This window comes from Ictidomys tridecemlineatus, chromosome 2, assembly GCF_052094955.1.
Source record: "Ictidomys tridecemlineatus isolate mIctTri1 chromosome 2, mIctTri1.hap1, whole genome shotgun sequence".
Lineage (NCBI taxonomy): Eukaryota > Metazoa > Chordata > Mammalia > Rodentia > Sciuridae > Ictidomys > Ictidomys tridecemlineatus.
In genome coordinates, this window is record NC_135478.1 from 99693227 (window position 1) to 99714039 (window position 20813).

At 41.9% G+C, this 20813-nt stretch overlaps 1 long non-coding RNA gene across 1 annotated transcript; it reads right to left on the minus strand.

Moving 5' to 3' along the window:
• Window positions 1-6714: 6714 nt before the first annotated feature.
• On the minus strand, window positions 6715-13734 carry LOC144375276 (uncharacterized). The gene is made up of 2 exons (XR_013434896.1): window positions 9347-13734; window positions 6715-6886 (listed from the first exon to the last, which is right to left on the minus strand). It is a non-coding gene; the product is annotated as an uncharacterized LOC144375276 (long non-coding RNA).
• Between the last annotated feature and the right edge of the window lie 7079 nt (window positions 13735-20813).

Below are 20813 nucleotides of genomic sequence, written 5' to 3' on the forward strand. Positions count from 1 at the left end.
AAAAATTTTACTTGAAAATATTACCAACAGATATATAATTTTTGAACTATTTAGAAATATATTTTAGATTGTTTAGAACTGTATTTTAGAACTATTTATCTAATGACTGTGACCCATCATTCATATTTTTTACAGTTATTATCTTGTGGATGGTGCAGTTGATACCTGATGTTTACTTGAATGCTAGCTATACTTCCCAGCTGTTTAGGGCTGGTGCTGATGTTAACTGCTGACCTCACCATTTCTTCCTGTGTGGTAATTAGTGTTGTAGATGTCATAGTAAACATCAGTTGTTTATTATAATTTAATTTTTAGTCATTATTGTTGCTATTTCTTCTCACTTCTTCTTTTTCTAAAAGTTCTGGGAAGCCACTGGAACACTACAAGTTCACAGGGTGAAGACTCTGGTGCTGAGATATACCCCAAACTCAGTCAAATGATAATAAACCTCAACCCAGACAAAACCTAGCTCCACTAAAGCTCCAGCAATATATCATAACTCATAGAATATGGGAGACAGAATCCCCAAACCAATGACTAGGCCCCGAGTAGAAATGGCTAGAGAGGTACCTCAAGTTCCACTCCTGGACATCTATTCATATAGCCAAAATAGAAGGGGGTCCTAAGAAAATGGCTCAGAGGAACCCATAGTGTCATAGAATCACTCCAAGAGTGAATTAATTTAGCAATTCTATAGCATCAAACTGAGTGGCACTGGAGATTGAAATTAACACTGAGACTAGGTGTTGGAACTTTAATACACCAACAATATAATACTTACTACAAAAGAGATAACTGCACACCAAAGAACACACTCATGAAATAGAAGGAGGAATCCATTCAATAGACAAGCAAGTTGAAAACCTGTGAAAATATGAGAAAACAAGCCAATATTTCTACCCTCAAAACTTATAATCACTAAATAAAGTAACCTGTAGATATTGAACTGGATGAAATTCTAGAGAAAGTCTATAAAAATAAATGGTAAAATGTTTAATGTTTCAAAGTTCTAAGGAGTGAATTGAGAGCAAATACAGGAGGTGAAACACTACTTCAATAAAGAGAGATTCTGAAAGTAAAACACTCTGAGCGCTTGGATTAAAAGATAATGAATCAAATAAAAATTTACTTGAAAATATCACCAACAGATTATATAGAAAATAGACCTTCATCCCTTGAAGATAGAACTCTAGGCCTCAAAGACAGGGTACATGGACTTCAACACTCATATGTAATAAAGGGGGAAAAAAGGACCATGATCAGAATATACAGGGATTCTTGGACAACATCAAGAGACAAAACATAAGTCATTGTATAGAAGAGGACATGGAGAGACAGGTTAATAGCATTAGAAACTTTTCAGTGAAATTATATCAAAAAAAATTCTTTTTTTTTAGAGAGAGAGAGAATATTTTAATATTTTTTTGGTGTTTGGTAAACACAACATCTTTATTTTATTTTTTTTTTAACTTTTATGTGGTGCTGAGGATCAAACACAGCACCCTGTGCATGCCAGGTGAACACATTACCATTTGAGCCACATCCCCAGATCCTCCAAAATTTTTTAATCCCTGGAATGAGGTAGACATTCAAATACAGGATGCATGTAGAGCCCTAAATAGACAAGATCAAAAAAACTCCCTAAGAATCAATAAAAACTTTACATAATAAGGATAAACTAAAGAAATTCATGACCACTAAGCCAGGAATACAGAAAATAGTTAATGAAACATTATATAAAAAGTAACTCAAAAACAAATCTCAAGGCTGTCAAATGGATGAAGCTCCTTAGGAGACAATTAAATAAAGAAAAATTAATACTGGATTAAATATATTAAACAAATCAAAATCAGTAGAAAACAACAAGCATTTCTTCCTAATTACTCTGCATGTAGGTGGTTTCAATTCTCTAAAGACAAAAATTGGAAAAATGGATTAAAAAACAGGGCCCAATTATGTGCTGTTTGTAACAAACTTATCTTATAGGCAAAGATACCAATAAGCTGAAAGAAAATGGTGGAAAAAAGATATTATATGTGAATTGAGTACAAAAACATGTAGAAGTAGGTATTCTCACATCTGCAAAAGCAGATTTCAATAAAAAATTAATCAGAAGAGACAAAAGTTACTGCACCCTGGTGAATGGAACAATCCAACAAGAAGATATAACAATAGTAAATATTTATGCCTGAATATCAGTGCACCTATTCACATAAGACAAACCTTTATTGACATAAAGACCCAGATATACCTCAATACAATAGTCCTAGTTGATTTCAAAATACTCTCTCACAAATAGACAGGTCATCCATACATAAAATTAGCAAAGACATTTGTGACTTAAAGAATACTATAAGTCAAATGAGCCTAACATCTATAGAAAATTTTATTCAAAAAGGGTTGAATTCACTTTCTTCTCAGCAACTCACGGAAACTTCCAAAATAGGCCAAATTCTAGGTCACAAAGCACGTTTTAGAAATACAAACAAAACAACAGCAATAACAAAATGAAATCTCATGCACCTAATCAGATCATTATGGAATGAAATTAGAAATCAACAGCAAAAAAATTATAGAAACCACATAAACATAAGAAAGTCAAATACACTCCTTCTAACATGAAATGAATCATAGAAGAAATGAGGGAGAAATTCAAATATTTCTAGGATCAAATGAGAATAGTGATACCACATTCAAAAATATCTGGGACACCCTGAAAATGGTTCTAAAGGGGAAAATTTATAGCATTAATTGCCTACATTAAAGAGAAAGAAAGATCCCAAATAAAAAATCTAATGTTCCATCTCAAGCCCATAGCAAAGCAGAATAGATAATAATAAGGGACAAATTTATTACAAAACATAGAAGGCAGTAAATAATTAAGATCTGAGCTGAAATTAATTACATTGAGGACAAAAAATACAAAGGACCAATGCAACAAAGAGTTGATTCTTTGGAAAGGTAAACAGGACTGATAAACCCTTAGCCAAACTAACCAAAACAAAGAGATAGAAGACCCAAAATAATAAAAATTTAAAAAGGAGATAACACTGGGCATTTCTGAAATTCAGAGTATCATTAAGGACTACTTTGAAAATTTGTATTATAATAAACTGGAAAATATAGAAGGCATTGACAAATATCTAGACACTTGTGACATATATAAATTGAATCAAGAGGATATATATAAAATCTAAACAGACCAATATGAAACAACGAAATTGAAGCAAAAATATAAAGCCTTCCCAAAAGGAAAGCTAAAGACCAGATGATTTTTCAGCTGAGTTATCTGAACTGGAAAAAAGAATCAACACCCAACCTCTTCAAATTATTTCATGAAATAGAAAGGGAGGGAATTCTCACAAATTCATTCTAATAAGCAAGTTGCATATTACAACATCAACACATGAAAATTAATAGCTTTGCAGTACTCCAATAATGAATCTGCTGAGAAAGAAGTCAAATTCTTCATTCAGAATAGCTTCAGTAATTGGGAATAAACCCATTTAAGGAGGTGAAAGACCTCATGAAAACTATATGACACTGAAGAAAGAAATGGATGACCTCAGAAGATAAAAAGACATCCCTTATTGACGGATAGAAAGAATTAATATTGTTAAAACAGTTATGTTACCAAAAGCCATCTACAACTCAAAGCAAATTCCACCAGAATACCAATGTTATTCTTCATGGAAGCAGAAAAAAAAAAGTCCTTCCTATAAAAGAATAAAGACTCAGTATAATCAAAGCAATCCTGAGCAATAGGAAAGATTGAAGGCAAAACAATACCTGATCTCAAATTATACTACAAAGCCAAAGCAACAAAAAGCACATTATTCTGACAGTAAAAACATACACGAAGATCAATGACGTAGAATAGAAGATGCAGGAACAAACCCACATAGCTACAGTCATCTATTCCATGACAAGAGTGCCAAAAACATATGTTGGAGAAAAGATAGCCTTTTTAACGAAGGGCACTTGGAAACCTGAACATCCATATGTAGAAGAATGCATCTAGATCTCCATCTCTTGTCCTGCACCAAAGTCAACTCAAAGTGGATCAAAGGCCAAGGAATTCCACCAGGAACCCTGAAAATGCTAGAAGAAAGCATAAGATCAACACACCAACATATTACCACGAGCATTCACTTCCTTATGAATACTCCTAACACTCAAGAAATGAAACCAACAAATAGTAAATAGAACACAGCAAAGGGGAAAAAAAGCATAAAGACAGAGCCTCCATGATGGGAGAAGATCTGTGACAGCTGCTCCTCCAACAATGGATTGGTATTCAGAATACACAAGAACTCAAAATAATAATAATAATAATACCAAAGAAATTACTCAATCAATAAATGGGCAAAAGTACTCAGCAGACATTTCTAAAATGGCCAACAAATATATGGAAAAAGAATTCAACATTGCTAGCCACCAGGGAAATGAAAATCAAAACTACCTTGAGATTTCATCTCATTGCAGTACACATGGAAATCCTCAGAATACAAATCATAGTAAATTTGGGGAAAGATTAGGGAAAAGGTGCACTTAAATGTTGTGGGTGGCACTGCAGAGGAGGAAAGCCACTCTGGAAAGCAGTGTGAAGATTTCTCAAAAAGCTAGAAATGGAACAACCATATGACCCAGCTATCCCACTGCATGGTTCTTTATCCAAAAGAACTAAAATCAGCACTCTGTGGAAACTCAGTCTCATCAATATTTATAGCAGTGTAATTCACAATAGCCAAGTTATGGAACCAGCCCTGGTGCCCATAAACAGATGAATGGGTAAAGAAAATGTGTATATGCACACAATGGAGTTTTACTCAGCCATAAAAAAGAATGAAATTATGTCATCTGCTGGTAAATGGATGGAAATTGAGAACACTATGTTTTGTGTATTATACCAGTCTCAGATAGTCAAAGGTTGAATGTTTTTTCTCTTGCCAAATCTATAGAGGGGGGCTGGATAATTTTAAAAACTCTGCATATGTATGGGGGTGATCAGGAAAGCAATGAAGAACAGGATTGAGAGGGTGGGAGGAGAAAAAGGCAGAGGAAAATGCTGGGGAAGGAGATCTCCCAAACCATGCTAAGCCCACCTATGAATTCACTATGATGAGTCATCTATACGTATATAGTGTATAATAAATGGATAATTATAACACACTAGTTTACATAACAGTTACAATAGTAGATGGGAGATTCATGGAGTGGAGGAAGCAGATCTGAGGAGGGAGGACCAGAGGGACAAGGAAGGTGCAGGTGCAAAGATTGCTCCAATTACATTCCCTGCACATACAGATACGACAGAATGAACCCCACAGTGTGTAGCTACAATGCACCAAGGAAAAGAATATGCCAACCTCTGTCAATATTTCAGTGTTTTTACAGGTATAAATGTAGTATATTCTGTCTTTAAGTATTTGAAATGTTTAAGACTTTGCAATTCGTGGTCACATGTTAGCCCTGCAGTCTCCACTAAAACCCCCAGCTTAGCCAATAACATTAGAGTGAACTTGAGTTGGAAGACTTTAAAGGACAACTAACTCTAAAATGATATTGGCACATTGTCATTTGTGTTCCTGTTTTTGTTAGGTGACTCAATGTATTGAGAAGATTTTAATGGACTCGTAGAAATTGTACGTCTTTATGGGGTGGCATGATGTTTTGGTGGATATAAGCATTGTGCTTTGCTTGAATCTGAGTGAACATTTTGATCTCCTTAAACATTTACCACTTCTTCTGAAAGTCCTCTCTTATGGCTCTTTATTCTGTCCTCCTCTGTGGCCACCCTACTGCACTATGAGACCTGATTCCTTTAACTGTGACCAATACCTGTTGGACGACCTTTCCCCACCCAGCCCTCCCCACTCTCCCCAGCCTGAGGCAAACACTATTCTCCCGACTTCCTCCAGGTCCTTTTGGTTTTTCTCCACATGTGTGTAAGGTGGCCCAGTCCTTGTCTCTGTGGCTGACTCTTCCTCAATATCCTGGTCTCCAGCTCCAGCAGCATTAGCATGTTTAGAAGGACTTCAAACATTTAACATGTTTAAAGCCTACTCTGCTTCAAAGTTTAACCCTCTGTGACAACTAAGATCATTTAAGTACTCATGTAGTTTTGTTCTTAATGAGCGATTTAATAACCTGAAAATGAGTGACAGCATTAGGTGTATAATGCAGTTTAAAATGTAGTCATGAGCAGCTGGATGATGAGGACACATCTTGGGAATGGCACCTTAGGGCAGTTTTTGTCACATAGAATATATTTTCACAAGCCAGAAGGGATACTGTGTCAGCAGGTAACACTGTCACGTCTGGGGCCTGCCACTCATCAAAATACGGTATGTGGCACATGATGCTATTTAAGAAATTTAAGTTAGTTTAAATTGTAAAATTTATCAGCTTTGTAAATGTCATACTAAGGTTTGTAAGTTGAACTTAAGTTTAGGAAAAAATGGGCTTTGATGTTTTGCGGTAATATATTAAAATATCAATTAAAAATATATCAATTTAAAAATAGTTGGGAAAACATAACGTCTAACTGCACAAAAGCCACGTTTACAGGAATGAAAATTCACCCATATGCAAGGTTGAGAAATTTCTTGAATTAGTGGACACAGAAATTCTCAGGAAGTGTGTTAGGAATACAGACTGTGAGACTGTAAGGGTCCAGCGAAACGTCGGAGTAAGAGACCACAAGAGACTGTCTTATGCAAAAGCAGAAGGGTGGGTTTATTTGGAGACCAGCATGCTGGGGCTCCCTCTATAGCAAAGAGAGAGAGAGCCCTGAGAACAGCTTGAGCAGAGCTTATATACTTTCCATGGAGAGGGCAGCGAGAGAAGTTACATTTTGTAGTTTGGCAGTTGGGGACAGCTCATTCTGGGAACAAGATTAGCAAACAGTCCACAGTTAGGGACAGCACATTTCTGAGAACAAGATTAGCAAACAGTTCTTAAGATTTCAACAGTGTTTTGTTAAGCATATAGAGAAATGGAGTGACAAGTACCTATTTTATTAACCTTTCATTCCCCACTTCTTTTTCTGGTTACTTTTAATCATAAAAGTGATCATTGGGGGGTGTCACATTCTGTGTCTGCTAGTGGGGTATATTGTTGTCTGATTACCATAAGTTTGATTTGTCCAATTTGAGATTGGAGAAAGGAAACTACACGGTTGAGCAAACAGAGTCCTAGAGTTAGCAACAATATAAGAATTATTAAAGGACCGACCAGGCTGATAAAAGCATAGTTAACCAGGGGGACTGTGTGAACCAAGATTTATATCACCCTTTTTGGGTCTCTCTCTCTCATTGACACTCTTTAAGGCATCTTTTTAGTTTACTCATTGATTCTTTTACAACTCCAGTATGGTCAGCATAAAAACAACATTTTTCCCTTAATGCAGCACAAAGGCCCTCTTCTCTCAAGAAGAGGAGGTCCAACCCTCGCCTGTTCTGTAAAACAACTTCAGAGAGAGAGGTTAAAGATTCCTGCAAAGCTGTGATGGAGGTTTCTAATATCTTTAAGTTTTGGTCCATTGCTGTTTCTAATTGGGTCATTTGTTGTGTCCCATGGACCAGGGCAGTAGTTCTTGTGCCCACCCCTGCAGCAATTCCCATTCTTAATAAGATGGCTAGAGTGAGGGCTACAGGTTCCGGCGGAACCAGGTTGTATGTCCCCTTATTTGATCTTTAAATGAACCTGCGTCATGATAGAGCACTCTGGGAAACATCTGCACCATTACATAATTAATTACATCTGTTGACCATTTTATGAAAATATAAATAATGTTTAAGTATATAGAATTATATTGTTGTAGGGACGGACAAGGCAAGGCACTTAAGATAGCACTGAAGACAGGGAAACAGTTCTATTTGGTTGCAACCGGATTCAGAGGGCATTGTTTCTATTGTAATCAATTAATCCCCTGAACCCCAAGTTTAGGTAGTTTTTAGAATTTTGTACTCATTATGTAAGGGAAGGGGCTTAGAAGTTCACAGTCTGCAGAAGTTCACAAAAAGCAGTTTTGTTTCTGTTTTTTTTTTCTCTGTTCTGGGCAAGTTAACTTTTTAAGGACACCTGGGAGGGGGAGAACTTTTTTTTTTCTTTGTCAGCTGTTACCATGGAGCCCAGTTGATAACTTTTTTATCTTAGAAATGTAGCCATCTCTGAGAAGCCCCAGCTCAAGGCCAGAGGCCTTGTTCACATATTTTGTGAAAAACTAGTAAGGGGGTGTCTAGCTTAGGAGTGCTGATTTTTCCAGCCAATGGCCAAGTAGAACAGGGCAACATGAAAAGAGGAAGTTTATCTATACTGAACTCTTTTATAAGGACTTTTTTTGCTGACAGTCCTAAAGTCAGCCATGGTGAAGACTTCTGGAGAAGGTCAGTTAAGACTTTTCTGTGGGCCTGGTACAGAGGGGGAGGACGGGGAAGGCAGTGCTGAGAGCAGCTCCATGGATCTGAGAATGAGGAAGGAGAGATGTAAAAGAATAATGGGAAAGGGGCTTGGGATTTTCCTAGCAACAAAAACTTGAGTAGTAGAACAGGTAGAGCAGAGGGGAAGACTGGAGTGAGTATCCCAAAAAGCCTGTGAGGGACTTTAAATTTTTAGTAACCTGTTTTTAGTAATGATAAAGCAACTTTAAAGGCCATTTTTATTACATCTTGGATAGTTCTGGTGGGACCCGGTGTGGGCACTGACAGGAGAAGGGAGGAGTGAGTGGGTGGAGAGGTACCTCAGTACCTGTTACTTCAGCAAGGGGGCAATGGTCTGAGAACTGGTGGAGGTTTGGGTTCCATCAGGTAGCCCCTGTATGTTTACATCCTTATGACTTACAGAAGAAGTCGGTTTTTCCCCCACACAGCCGTGACTGTTAGTGGCTTTGATAGTCCACCGGACAAACATAGTAATCTAGGTTAGCCAATTTACATCTGGCTCTCGTGTCCTTACATCCATAATGTTTGTTTCCATTATCTATGGTACGGAAGGGATTTAATGGAATTTTAGTGGGATCCTCTTTATCGGGGATACCCAATAGGAAAGACCTATAGCCAACTGACAAATGTCTGGGTGGAGAGATGGCCACCAGGTACCTAAGGGGGCTGTATGCGAGATAGACCATACTTCCTGTCCAGTAGGATTTATGATCAGCCATTGCTGCTGAACGGGCTGATGAGGATTAGGACTATTGATGGTCAAGGGGAGGGTCCATAGCCCTATCCACACGGCGAATACACAATTTGAGAGGGTTACCAATCTTTTTTAATTCCCAGCCAGAGTCTGGACAGGGCGCAGGCTTGAGATGAGAGACATGGATCCAGGAAGTGATTTCATCTACCTTTACCGCTGTAGGTGTTATAAGTAGCACCCGGTATGGTCCTTTCCAGCGGGGTTCTAGGGAATGACACCTGATGTCGTCTTACATAGATGAAGTTTCCCACTTGATATTGGTGTGGAGTTCCTTCGTTTCCAGGTTGGTAGGCAGTGGCCAGCTGTTTCCACAGGTATCACTGAGTTTTTTCAAAAGCTTTAAGTCTGTCAAGCAATGGGGTGTGAAAGGAATCATTAGGTCTTAGAGTTGGGGTCAGGTCCCTTATTGGAGGAGGGGCACCATAGAAAATTTTATAGGGGGGTGAGGTTACACAAAGAAACAGAGAGAGTATTTCTTGTATGAAACAGTGCATAAGGCAGGAGCATAGTCCAATCTTTTATGCCGGTCTCCAAGCTTAATTTTATTAAGGTCTCTTTAATGGTTCTATTCATTTTTTTCTATCTGTCCTGAGCTCTGGGGTCTATAAGCGCAATGTAACTTTCAATTAATCCCCAGGGTCCTGGTTAACCCCTGACTTACCTGGGCCACGAACGCCGGTCCATTATCGGACCCTATTACCTTAGGCAGGCCGTATCTTGGAAAAATATCTTCCAGGATCTTTTTGACCACCATTTGTGCCGTTTCTTTTTTTTGCGGGGAAGGCTTCAATCCATCCTGAAAATGTATCTACAAAGATTAGGAGATATTTAAGTCCATACCTTGCTGGCTTAATTTCAGTGAAGTCCACTTCCCAGAATTGTCCTGGTCTGGTTCTTCGAAGGCGCCTTCCTATAGGAAGCTTGGAGGGGTAAGCATTAACCAATTGACAGGCCCGACAGGCTTTTGTTACCCATTCAGCTATTTCCTTTTGTTGTGAGCCGGTTAGTGGAAAACTCTGTTCTTGATCTTTTAGGAATGCTTGCAGTTTCTTTGAACCAAGGTGAGTGATTTGATGTATATTCTTAACGTAGTGTAGGGCTTTCTGAAATTGCAAGTTGGGTTCAGTGTTGTCAAGGAGTTCAGTGTCCTCAGATGTTAAGTTGTCGGGGTGCTCTGATGTAGTTAAATCTCCTGACTCATATTTCCCCCGTATGGAAAGTGTTAACATGGTTACTCTGTTTAGGGCTGTCAATTTAGCCTCTTCATTTGCCCTCTTGTTAGATGGGGGTGGTATCTGCACAACGGTTTGTTTTCTGGGCTCAGTGAGCCATTGTTTATCGCCCCTAAGGGAATAGTCCAAAAAGATTACTTCTTGCTGGCAAATTTGGGCCTTTTTGGCAGAAGCTCGGATAATAGTGCTTGGGTCCCAGACTTACAGTTTTCCCTGGTGTCTGCTGTCAGTAGCAGGTCATCCACATATTGGAGTAGGGTGACTTCAGGGTGCATGGTTCTGAAGTTATTGAGATCTCTATGGAGGGCTTCATCAAAAAGAGTGGGGGAGTTTTTGAACCCCTGTGGGAGTCTGGTCCAAGTTAGTTGATCAGACGTTTCAGTTTCTGGGTTTACCCATTTGAAAGCAAACAGCAATTGACTATCTTTATGCAGAGGCAAGCAAAAGAAAGCATCTTTTAAGTCCAGGACAGTATACCATTTTCGCTCGGGGTTAAGGGTGCTAAGCAGATTGTACGGATTAGGTACTGTGGGGTGAATGTCCTGCACTCTGTTGTTGATCTCTCTTAAGTCTTGAACAGGGCGATAGTCCCCAGTTCCTGGCTTTTTTACTGATAGCAGGAGAATGTTCCAGGCCAATTGACAGGGCTTCTTTGCTCAGAGGATATTGTTTAATATTAATTGGGGAGGCTGAGGTTTTTAACTCCACCATTATTGGAGGTTGTTTTACGACTAGGCCTAATCTAGCAGTTTCTGCCCAGGCATCTGGGTAATCTGTTATCCATTTCTGGGATAGCTTGCCTGTTTGATCAGTCTTGGGGGGTGTGAAGAGTTGATGTTCATCTTCTACTGACATAGTTAAAGCCATGACTATAGGAGTTTTTACTGAAGGATTTAGAAATTTCATTTGGGGGCCTTCAGGGTTAAAAGTTATTTTGGCCCGGAGTTTGGTGAGCACCTTTCTGCCTATCAATGGGGCTGGGCATTCTGGGATCACTAGGAAGGAGTGATGGATTTTTCTTTTTCCCAGGTCCATGGTCCTCTTAGTTGTCCAAGCCCGATATTTACTGCCGTTAGCCCCTTGAACTAGAGACCTTTTGGTTGATAGAGGGCCCAATGGGGCCTTAAGGGCTGAGTATACTGCCCCTGTATCCACTTCAAAGTTTACTGGGGTCCCCTCCACTTCAAAAGTTACCCTGAGCTCGGGGAGGGGATCTGAGCCCTGACTTTCCTAGTCATCCTCCAGAGTTAGAATGGCTGGTTGGCGTGGCTGTTTCCTTCTAGGGCACTCTTTGACCCAGTGTCCTTTTTTTCTACAGTAGGCACATTGATCTGAAGCCAGATGTGGCTTTTGGCATGGACCCAGGTATCCCTTTCTGTCTCCCTGTCTCTTAAATTCTGGCCTATTTGTTGTTGTGACCAGGACCTTAGTCAATGCCTCAGTCTGTCTTTTGCTTCTTTTATCCTCCCTTTGTTCCTTCTCTTCCTCAGTTTCTCTCTTATAGTATACCTTTTCGGCTTCTCTGACTAAATCTCTCAAAGTCATATCTTGTAATCCATCTAAACGTTGTAACTTTTTTTTTTTTAATATCTAGGGCAGCTTGCCCAATAAAGGCCATCGTGACAGATGCCTTTTGATCCTCTGCCTGAGGATCAAAAGGAGTATATCTCCTATGTGCCTCCATAATTCTCTCCAGAAACATAGAGGGTGATTCATTAGGCCCCTGAATAATCTCTCTTACCTTGGTCAAATTAGTTGGCCATCTAGCGGCTGCTCGGAGACCCGCTATTAGAGCCCGGCAATAAGTGGACAGATGCTCCCTACCTTCAAAGGTGTTGGGGTCCCAGTTGGGTCGGTTCAAGGGGAAGTCAGCTTCGATTATGTTGGGAAGTTGTGTCGGTCGCCCATCTGGTCTGAGAATATTTTTTCTTGCTTCCAGGAGGATTCTCTTTCGTTCCTCTGTCGTGAAGAGAGTGCCTAAGAGTTGTTGGCAGTCATCCCAAGTAGGCTGGTGTGAAAACATCAATGACTTGATCAGACCTGTGAGCCGGGTGGGGTCCTCAGAAAAAGGGGGATTGTTATTTTTCCAATTATATAGATCTGAAGAGGAGAAAGGCCAATACTGGTAGGCTTGCATTTCTCTACCATGGCCATCCTCTATCATTGGCCCATAAGGACGGAGGGGAAGTATCACGGGGGCTTCAGGGTTTTAATCATTTCTTTAGCTGGGCTAGCTTCCTCCAGGGGAGGAGGGTCTATGTGTGCCTTGGGAAAGTCATCTGAAGGGCACTGAGCTGGCTTAACCTCCTGTGGTGGAGAAGCTGAGTCAGCAGCAGGGGAATCTCTTAGAGGGTGTTGGGGGTTGGGGAATGAAGGCAGGGGATAAGGAAAGGGAGGAGGGTCCAGCAGAGTCAAATCTTGAGACTCAGGGAGAACAAAGGGTGGAGAAGGAGCAGAGGGTTTGAGAGATAGAATCGTGGGAGGAGGAGTAGGAACGGGGATAAGAAAAGGCTTCACCCACGGAGGAGGAGATTCACAGAGGTCCTGCCAAGTTAAGATATACGGCTGTTGATCTGGATGGCTATGTGGTCCCAGCTGAAAGACAAAGACAATATCTCTGACTTTTCAAATTAGTGGGGAGTAGAAAGATCCTTCTGGAGGCCATCCAACTCCAAAGGCGGGCCATTCTGAGGCACAGAGAGTCTGCCAGGTCTGGTGTTTTACTGAAAAAGAAAGATTCTGAGCCCTTAAGTGGACTTCAGTCCAGTGAATGACTCTGTCTCATAATGAAAGTTACTTGAACAAAGACAGGGACAATACAAACGTGACACCAACACGGACACACAATGAACAGTAAACGTGTAACACAAATCCAGAGGCAAAGATTAAAAACAGACAGTGAATTCAACCTGAGAGAAAGAATAGTTGCCGGCAAAACCAGACGGGTTGGCAGCAGAATACAGATGAGGGCACCTCCGTCCCTCCCAGATGGGGGCACCTCCGTCCCCCCCAGAGTCTCCCAAAGCGTCCCTTGAGGAGACGTGGTCTGTGGCTTCAGGGACACGTCTATCCACCACCGCCAGGGAGAACTTACGCTCTCCGCTGACAACCACACTCTGCCAACCCAAAACCAGAAAAACCAGAAGCTCTGAGAGCTTTCGCTCTTCTCTGAGCCAGAAACCAGAAGCTCTGAGAGCTTTCGCTCTTCTCTGAGCCAGAAACCAGAAGCTAAAAACCAGAAGCCAGAAACCAGAAGCCAAACAATCGCAAAGGAAAAACAAGGAGGAGAAGAAGAAGGAGATAAGGCGCCTTACTTACCCCCCTAAAGGAGTCTTGTTGAGGTCTCCCTGTCCGGCGATGCACAGTTCCCGGCCAACGCACCAAATGTAAGGGTCCAGCGAAACGTCGGAGTAAGAGACCACAAGAGACTGTCTTATGCAAAAGCAGAAGGGTGGGTTTATTTGGAGACCAGCATGCTGGGGATCCCTCTATAGCAAAGAGAGAGAGAGCCCTGAGAACAGCTTGAGCAGAGCTTATATACTTTCCATGGAGAGGGCAGCGAGAGAAGTTACATTTTGTAGTTTGGCAGTTGGGGACAGCTCATTCTGGGAACAAGATTAGCAAACAGTCCACAGTTAGGGACAGCACATTTCTGAGAACAAGATTAGCAAACAGTTCTTAAGATTTCAACAGTGTTTTGTTAAGCATATAGAGAAATGGAGTGACAAGTACCTATTTTATTAACCTTTCACTATGAATATAAAAAATACACCTGCACAGGGCATTATATATTTTAAGCTCTCTTCTGCCATCTGTTACTTGGGGTTCTTGGTCTGACCCCTGCAAGGGCGGAGGGGAGGGGGAAAGATGCTGCTCTGTGCCCTGATTATAGCCATCAACCAAGGGAACTGACTGCTGGTGAGTCCTCCTCCCCAGAATCGCACACCAAGATGGCCGTGGTCCAGACCAGGGGAGGAATGGGAGGCAGGCCCAGCTCCTCTGTGCAGCCCCAGGCTATGGTGGACATCCAGGGTCATCAGCACACTCAGCCCCTACCTGTGTTCCCCAGCAGCCTGGATGGACCCTTCCTGCCCAACAATGCAGGCACCCGGAGCTCCCCTGAGATGGAGCTCAAACTCAGACAAGAGCCACCTCTCCTGAAAGGCCAGCTCTTGTCCATCCATCCCTCAGTTGCTCTGCAGCACTGTTCTGGTCACATTTAGTTTTCTCTAGGACCAGGCATCATCTGCAAGGCATGGGGTTGGCATCCAATCCACACTCCTTGATTGAATGAAGGGCACCAAATGGAGGCAGGTAAAAGCCCGGTCCTGCTGAGACTCAGTGCAGGACACAACCCCAGGTCTCTCTCCCGCCCAGGGACTCACTGGACCAGCAGGGTCATCAGGACCTGTTTCCTCTGTTCAGAGCAATACTGCTCTGCCTCCCAACTGTTCCCATTACTTCCCCACTTCAGGAAACTCTGTGTGCTTATGAGGGAGCACTGGTCACCATGTTCTGGCTGGGACTGTGGGGATGGTCTTCTCAATCTCAGCAATTGTGCAATTTCTTTAATTATCAGGCCAATGACTGGGTTCTCCTGATTAAAGAAGATAGTGCAGTCAGCTTTTAATTTTGAACTCATGAAAAGAAAGCTCTCTACTGGGCCTAGAAGCAGTGCATCAGCTGGTTTATTCTACTGATGGAATTTTACCCTCTGCCCCCATTTGTAATTGAGACCACTCTTAATTAAAGGCAGGTCGGTTGGGCAGTAATGGAAACATAGCTGCTGCTTACCTGGAACACTCTTGCTGGAGGCTCCTCTGTGCGTGGTGTGTCCAGGCCCCACCTCCTTTGTACCTAAGAATACAGAGAAAAACTGATTTAAACCTCATGAGGTCTATTGGACTCACAGAGTTTAGGGAAGTAAGCCATGCGTGGGGGCCACCCAGAGGGCTTGCGGCATGAATCCAGGGTGTGATAATGTCGAGCTTTCTGCCTTTAACAATTAATGGACTGAATCATGCCAGTAAACAACACAATTTTCTAAAAATGTTTTCAGGAAAAAATGTTCCTCTGCAATGCACATCTAGTATGTGACAGAGCCCACGGGAGCTTTGAGCTTTAGAAGGAATGGCTACCCCATGCACAGCTCTAAGGGAAAGGGTAGCCTATTTTATTTTAGCATCAGTATCGCATAAAGAGGACCCTCATGCTAACTTGCATGGCAGTCTCTTTTGCTCTTCCCAACACTGTGTTAAAGATAAAATGAGCATCAGATTTCAGAGATGAGGAAGCAAATGCTCCATGGTTTTAACTTGCCTAAGGTCTCACAACCAGTGAGAGCCCAGGAGAACATTCAAATCCAGAGCCCCTCAGCTTGTGTCCAGTGACTCTTGCACTTCACCACCTCCCCAGAGAACCCATAAATCTGAATCCCATTGCTATTGGTGGGTTTCAGGAGGGATCTGCTTAATGCATATAGGGGTGAAGTAATTGCACCATATTGGGGTGTATGTAGGTTCCTAAGGTGTTGTTTAAAATATTTACAACCAATTGGGGAACTTGATTAGGCAGATCTAGGCAGCCACCCTCGGTCCCTCCACAGCCCAGAGATGAAACAGTGAAAGCACAGCTGACCAGAGAGCCTCTGTCTGATTTAGGCAAAGACAGGTCAATGATGGACACCCTCTCTCTGTCATTGTGAAGGGTAAAGCCCTGTGAACTGCAGCAGCCAGGTTGGAGCCCCTGTGCCACAGACGTTCCACAGAGAGCCTGCACCCACAAGACCCACAGTTGCAGAGAGCCACCAAGTGCTTATATAACATTCTGTGGACAAGTGGCAGGGAAGGTGAGCAGGTGCTCAGTGATTCAGAGCTGCTAGCAGAAGGAGCTCAGAAGCAGGCTCCAACACCTCAGGGAGGATCTACAGCTGGACATCCAAGGGTTGCCAGTTCACTCAATTCTCATTGCAATGTACAGATCCACAGAAGGCATTTGCTGAGGATAAACCCATGCAGCCCATGTGGGGAACCTCAGGCACCCAACACTATACCTCATAAAGGGGCTTACAGAGGATCACATGTTGGTGCAGGAGACTCACGTTACAGCAAACCCATTCATGGACTGAAGGTAAAAGTACCATACAAATAGGGAACAAAAGCAAGCAAGGATAGCTACTCTCACATCTGACCACTAAGAATTTATACAGAAATTATTCAGAATAGGAAAAGAATTCCACTTTGTGCTGGTTAAATGAATCATCAAAAATTAAGATGTGATCATTGAAAATATTTATGACCTAAACACAAATACATCTACATACATAAAACACACCCTACTCAACATAAAGAATCAAATAGACTAAAAAACAATAATACAGGGTGATTTCAATGCACTAATCTCACCACTGTATGAATCATAAACTATGTAAACTCTCATCAGAACTAAAAAGTTCTCTTAATCAAATGGACCAAACAGATGTCTATAGAAGATTCCATCCATCAACAACTGAATCTTTCCTCTCAACATCATATGGAATGGTTTCTTAAATAGACCATATTTTAGACACAAAGCAAGTCTTATCAGATACAAAAAAAATAATAATTCCTTGCATCCTAGAATGGAATGGAGTTATAAATCAATGACAAGACAAAATACAGAAACCATTTTAACCCCTGGAGATTCAATAATACACTTTTAAATGAGGAATTGATTATAGAAGAAATCAGGGATAAAGTAAAAATTCTTGGAAAAATTAAAACAGAAATACAACTTATCAAATCTCTGGGACATTATGAAGACAGTTCTAAGAGGAAAGTTGATGATAGCAGTTTGAAACACAGAGGCTCACTAGGAGTTATTTTGAAAATTTATACTCCAATAAGCTGAAAAATCTAGAAGATGTTGAAAATCTGTAGAATATATGACCCGATCAAATTGACCATGAGGATATAGCAAACCTAAACAGACTGATATCAAACAATTAAATTGAAACATCAGTTAAAAGCCTTTCAACAAAGAAATGTCCAGGGCCAGTTGGATTCTCAGCCAAGACCTAAGAGACCATTTATTTATTTATTTAGGGGGGAAGGTACTGGGGGTTGAAGTCAGGGAGGTTTACCACAAAGCTATATCCCCAGACATTTTTAAAATTTTCTTCTTCTTTTTTTTTATTTGGGTCAGAGTCTTGTTAGGTTGCTTAGGGCCTCACTGAATTGCTGAACCTGGCCTCAATTCGTTATCCTCCTGACTCAGCCTCCCAAGCTGCTGGGATTACAGGCATTTTCCACCACACCTGGCTCTTATACCAGACCCTTAAAGAAGAACTGATGTCAATTCTCCTCAAATTATTCCATGAAATAGGGAAGGAACATTCCCAAATTCACTCCATGAAGCCAGAGTCACCCTGATACTTCAAATCAGGCAAAAGTTCACATCAAGAAAAAAAAGAGAGAAAAGAAAAAAGAACACTATAGACCAATATCTGTATTTAATATAGATTAAAAAAACCCTTAATAGGATATTGGCAAACTGTATTCAAAAGCACATTAAGAAGATAACACAACATGATCAAGGAGGTTCCATTCCAGGTAAGGAAGATTGGTTCAACAGACACAAATCAATACATGTCATTCACCACATAAATAGAATTAAAGACAAGAATCATATGATCATCTCAATAGATGCAGGAAAAAAGCCTTTGCCAAAATCCAGCACCTATCCATCCATGTTAAAAACACTGAGAAACTAGGAGTATGAGGAAATTATCTCAACATTGCAAGGGCTATATACACAACAAACCCCAAACCAACATCATGCGGGATGGAGAGAACTGAAAACATTTACTCTAAAATAAGGAACAGGCTTTTATGATTCATCAACATGAGCCCCAATATTACGTACAGCTATAAAGCACTAATAGAAAAACAGTAAAATCGTTTACAACCTCAGTTCCTCTTTTGCGTGAGGTTTGTGATTTACATTTACATTTCTATCAGTCTGGATTGTTTTGGTCTAAAACTGACAGTGCTCTTGACCATGAGCAGAGATGACATAGTAGTTCTATCAGATTCTTGAGTGTTCCATGAACATGTTTTAATCCAAACTCAGCAGTTGCCTCACCCTTTGATGCCTCAAGCTCAGCACTCTGTCCTGCGGAGTGTTACCGGAAAATAGCGTCCAAAGACAATAAACCCAGGTGGTGATGACTTAGATGAGAACAAGAACAAGCAGACAAGAAAGTCCCAGGACCTAGCCTTGATGGATGTCATTACAAAGATGTGCAGTGTCTACTTTGAAGAAAGGAGAGTTAAGACTATAAATAACCAACAGGCACAACAACATGTGATTTCTGCACTTGAGGTGTTGGGAGTGCATTTAAATACATTTGCATACTGGCTTTCTCCTCCAGAGGCTGAACTTGCTGTCCTTGCCATAACAACTCCCCGGGGACTTAAGCCACACTGGCAGACCCAGGAGCAGGGCATCTTCTCATGCACTTTCTCAACAGAGGCTCTGGCAGCAGTGCCCCAGCTTCCAGGAGAAACCACCCTGGGATGTGCGTTCTGCTCCCCAGGAGCTGACGGTTCCCATGAGGTGTCTCAGAACCTGGCCTGGCCTTGGCTCTGATGTGGTCCTCCTGTGGACCCAAGGTGCTGCTGAGGGCTCCTCAGACCTCGGCTTCCTGCTTTAACAAGACACAAGGCCTGGCCACACCTCCACCTGCTTTTTCCTTCCCTCCTTCCTGTCACTCAGGGGCTACCTATTCAGGGAGCACTAAGGACCCAGTACTCTGATGGGCTCCGTCTTCCAGGAACTGAGCAGAAACAGAGTGCCGCCACTCTGATGGCATTTGCAGTCCAGTGGCAGAAATGGGCACAGAGCAATGAGTCAGCAGATGGGTGAACTTACCACCTATTGGACAGAGGACCCCTATGTGTGGAGTCTCATCCAGGAGGGCAGAAGACCAAAGTCTTCTTGGAGGAGCTAAAGCCTGAGCTGAGCTCTGGGAGGAGACAGCAGCCAGGTGTGAGAGAGGAGAAGGACATGACAAGGGACGGAAGGTCCCAAGGCCCTGTGGGGAGGCAGACTTATGTCTGAGGCCCTGGCTGAGGCCCCTTCCAAGGCACTGAACCAATCCTGTTCCTGCCCTCCTTCCCTTCCTCTTTCCTCCCTCCCTCCCTTCCTTCCTTCCTTTCTTCCTTGATCCATTCATCCCTTCCTTCTTTCTTTCCTACCTACCTTCCTTCCTTCCTCCCCAGCTTGTTTCCTCTGAAGCGGGACTCATTACTATGACAAATCTTTTTAATGTAATGTAATGTAATGTTGGTAAAATGCATGACGCCCATTCACCAGCATAGCCATTGGGGTGTATGGTTGGGTGGCATGGAGTGCATTGCCATCATGGGCCCCCCCACCCGGCCACCCCCGGAGCTCCTCGGTCTTGCAGAACTGAGGCTGCACACCCCTGAACAGCAGCTGCCCATCTCCCACCGCCCAGCCCTGGGTCACACCTACCTACCCACTTCCCGGCTCTGTGAGTGTGGCCACTCTAGCTAGTGGAATCCACAGCACTTGGCATCTGTGTCCAGCCTAGTTAACCTCCTGCAGTCCTCTGATGTTCCTCCATGCAGCAGGGACATGGTAGATGGCTGTACTTGGCCACTTTGCTGAGGACCCAGGGGTCTCTGGAAAGGATCCTCAGCTCCCTGCACCTCTCTGGTTCCCAACTCCATCTCCCCATCCTCAGCCCCCTCACCCTCAATGTTCTCTATTCCCCTTGAGACATGGGGAAAAGCCTCTATTGGTTCTCATCTCTCCTCTGCCTTTCTGGTCCCACAGAGGTGCTCCCAGCCCAAGGTCACTGCCAAGAACTTTTCCAAAAGAGCAGATCTCAGGTGAACCAATAAGGGTGCAGAAAAGTTCCCATTTCTGTAAAAAGAAAGTCAATTTAGCCATTGTGTGATAAGAAGTACTCATGCAATATCACTTTATTTGAATAACTAGAAATATTAGATGCCACTCTTATTACTAGTAAAGCATCAATAATCACATTACTTCACAGCTATAATTTAGTTAATGATACTCTTCCATGGTGCCAGTTTATTAAGGTAATGGCACCTACAGGAAAATGAAAGTACTATTGATTTGCAGCTAATTCACTCTGACATCAAAACTTGAGACACCAACTGGAGGGACTGGGCATTTTATATGAATCTTCTTAGCAAACATGATCTAGATTCCTCCTGATGAGGGACTTACTACAGTCTTTGTTTTACAGACAATTTAACACAAGCTTGGGGGAGTGAAATCACAGTTTACATAGCAGTTCATAAGATCCCACATATATACAGCTAGATCTTTAAAGTATATAAACATAGGGAC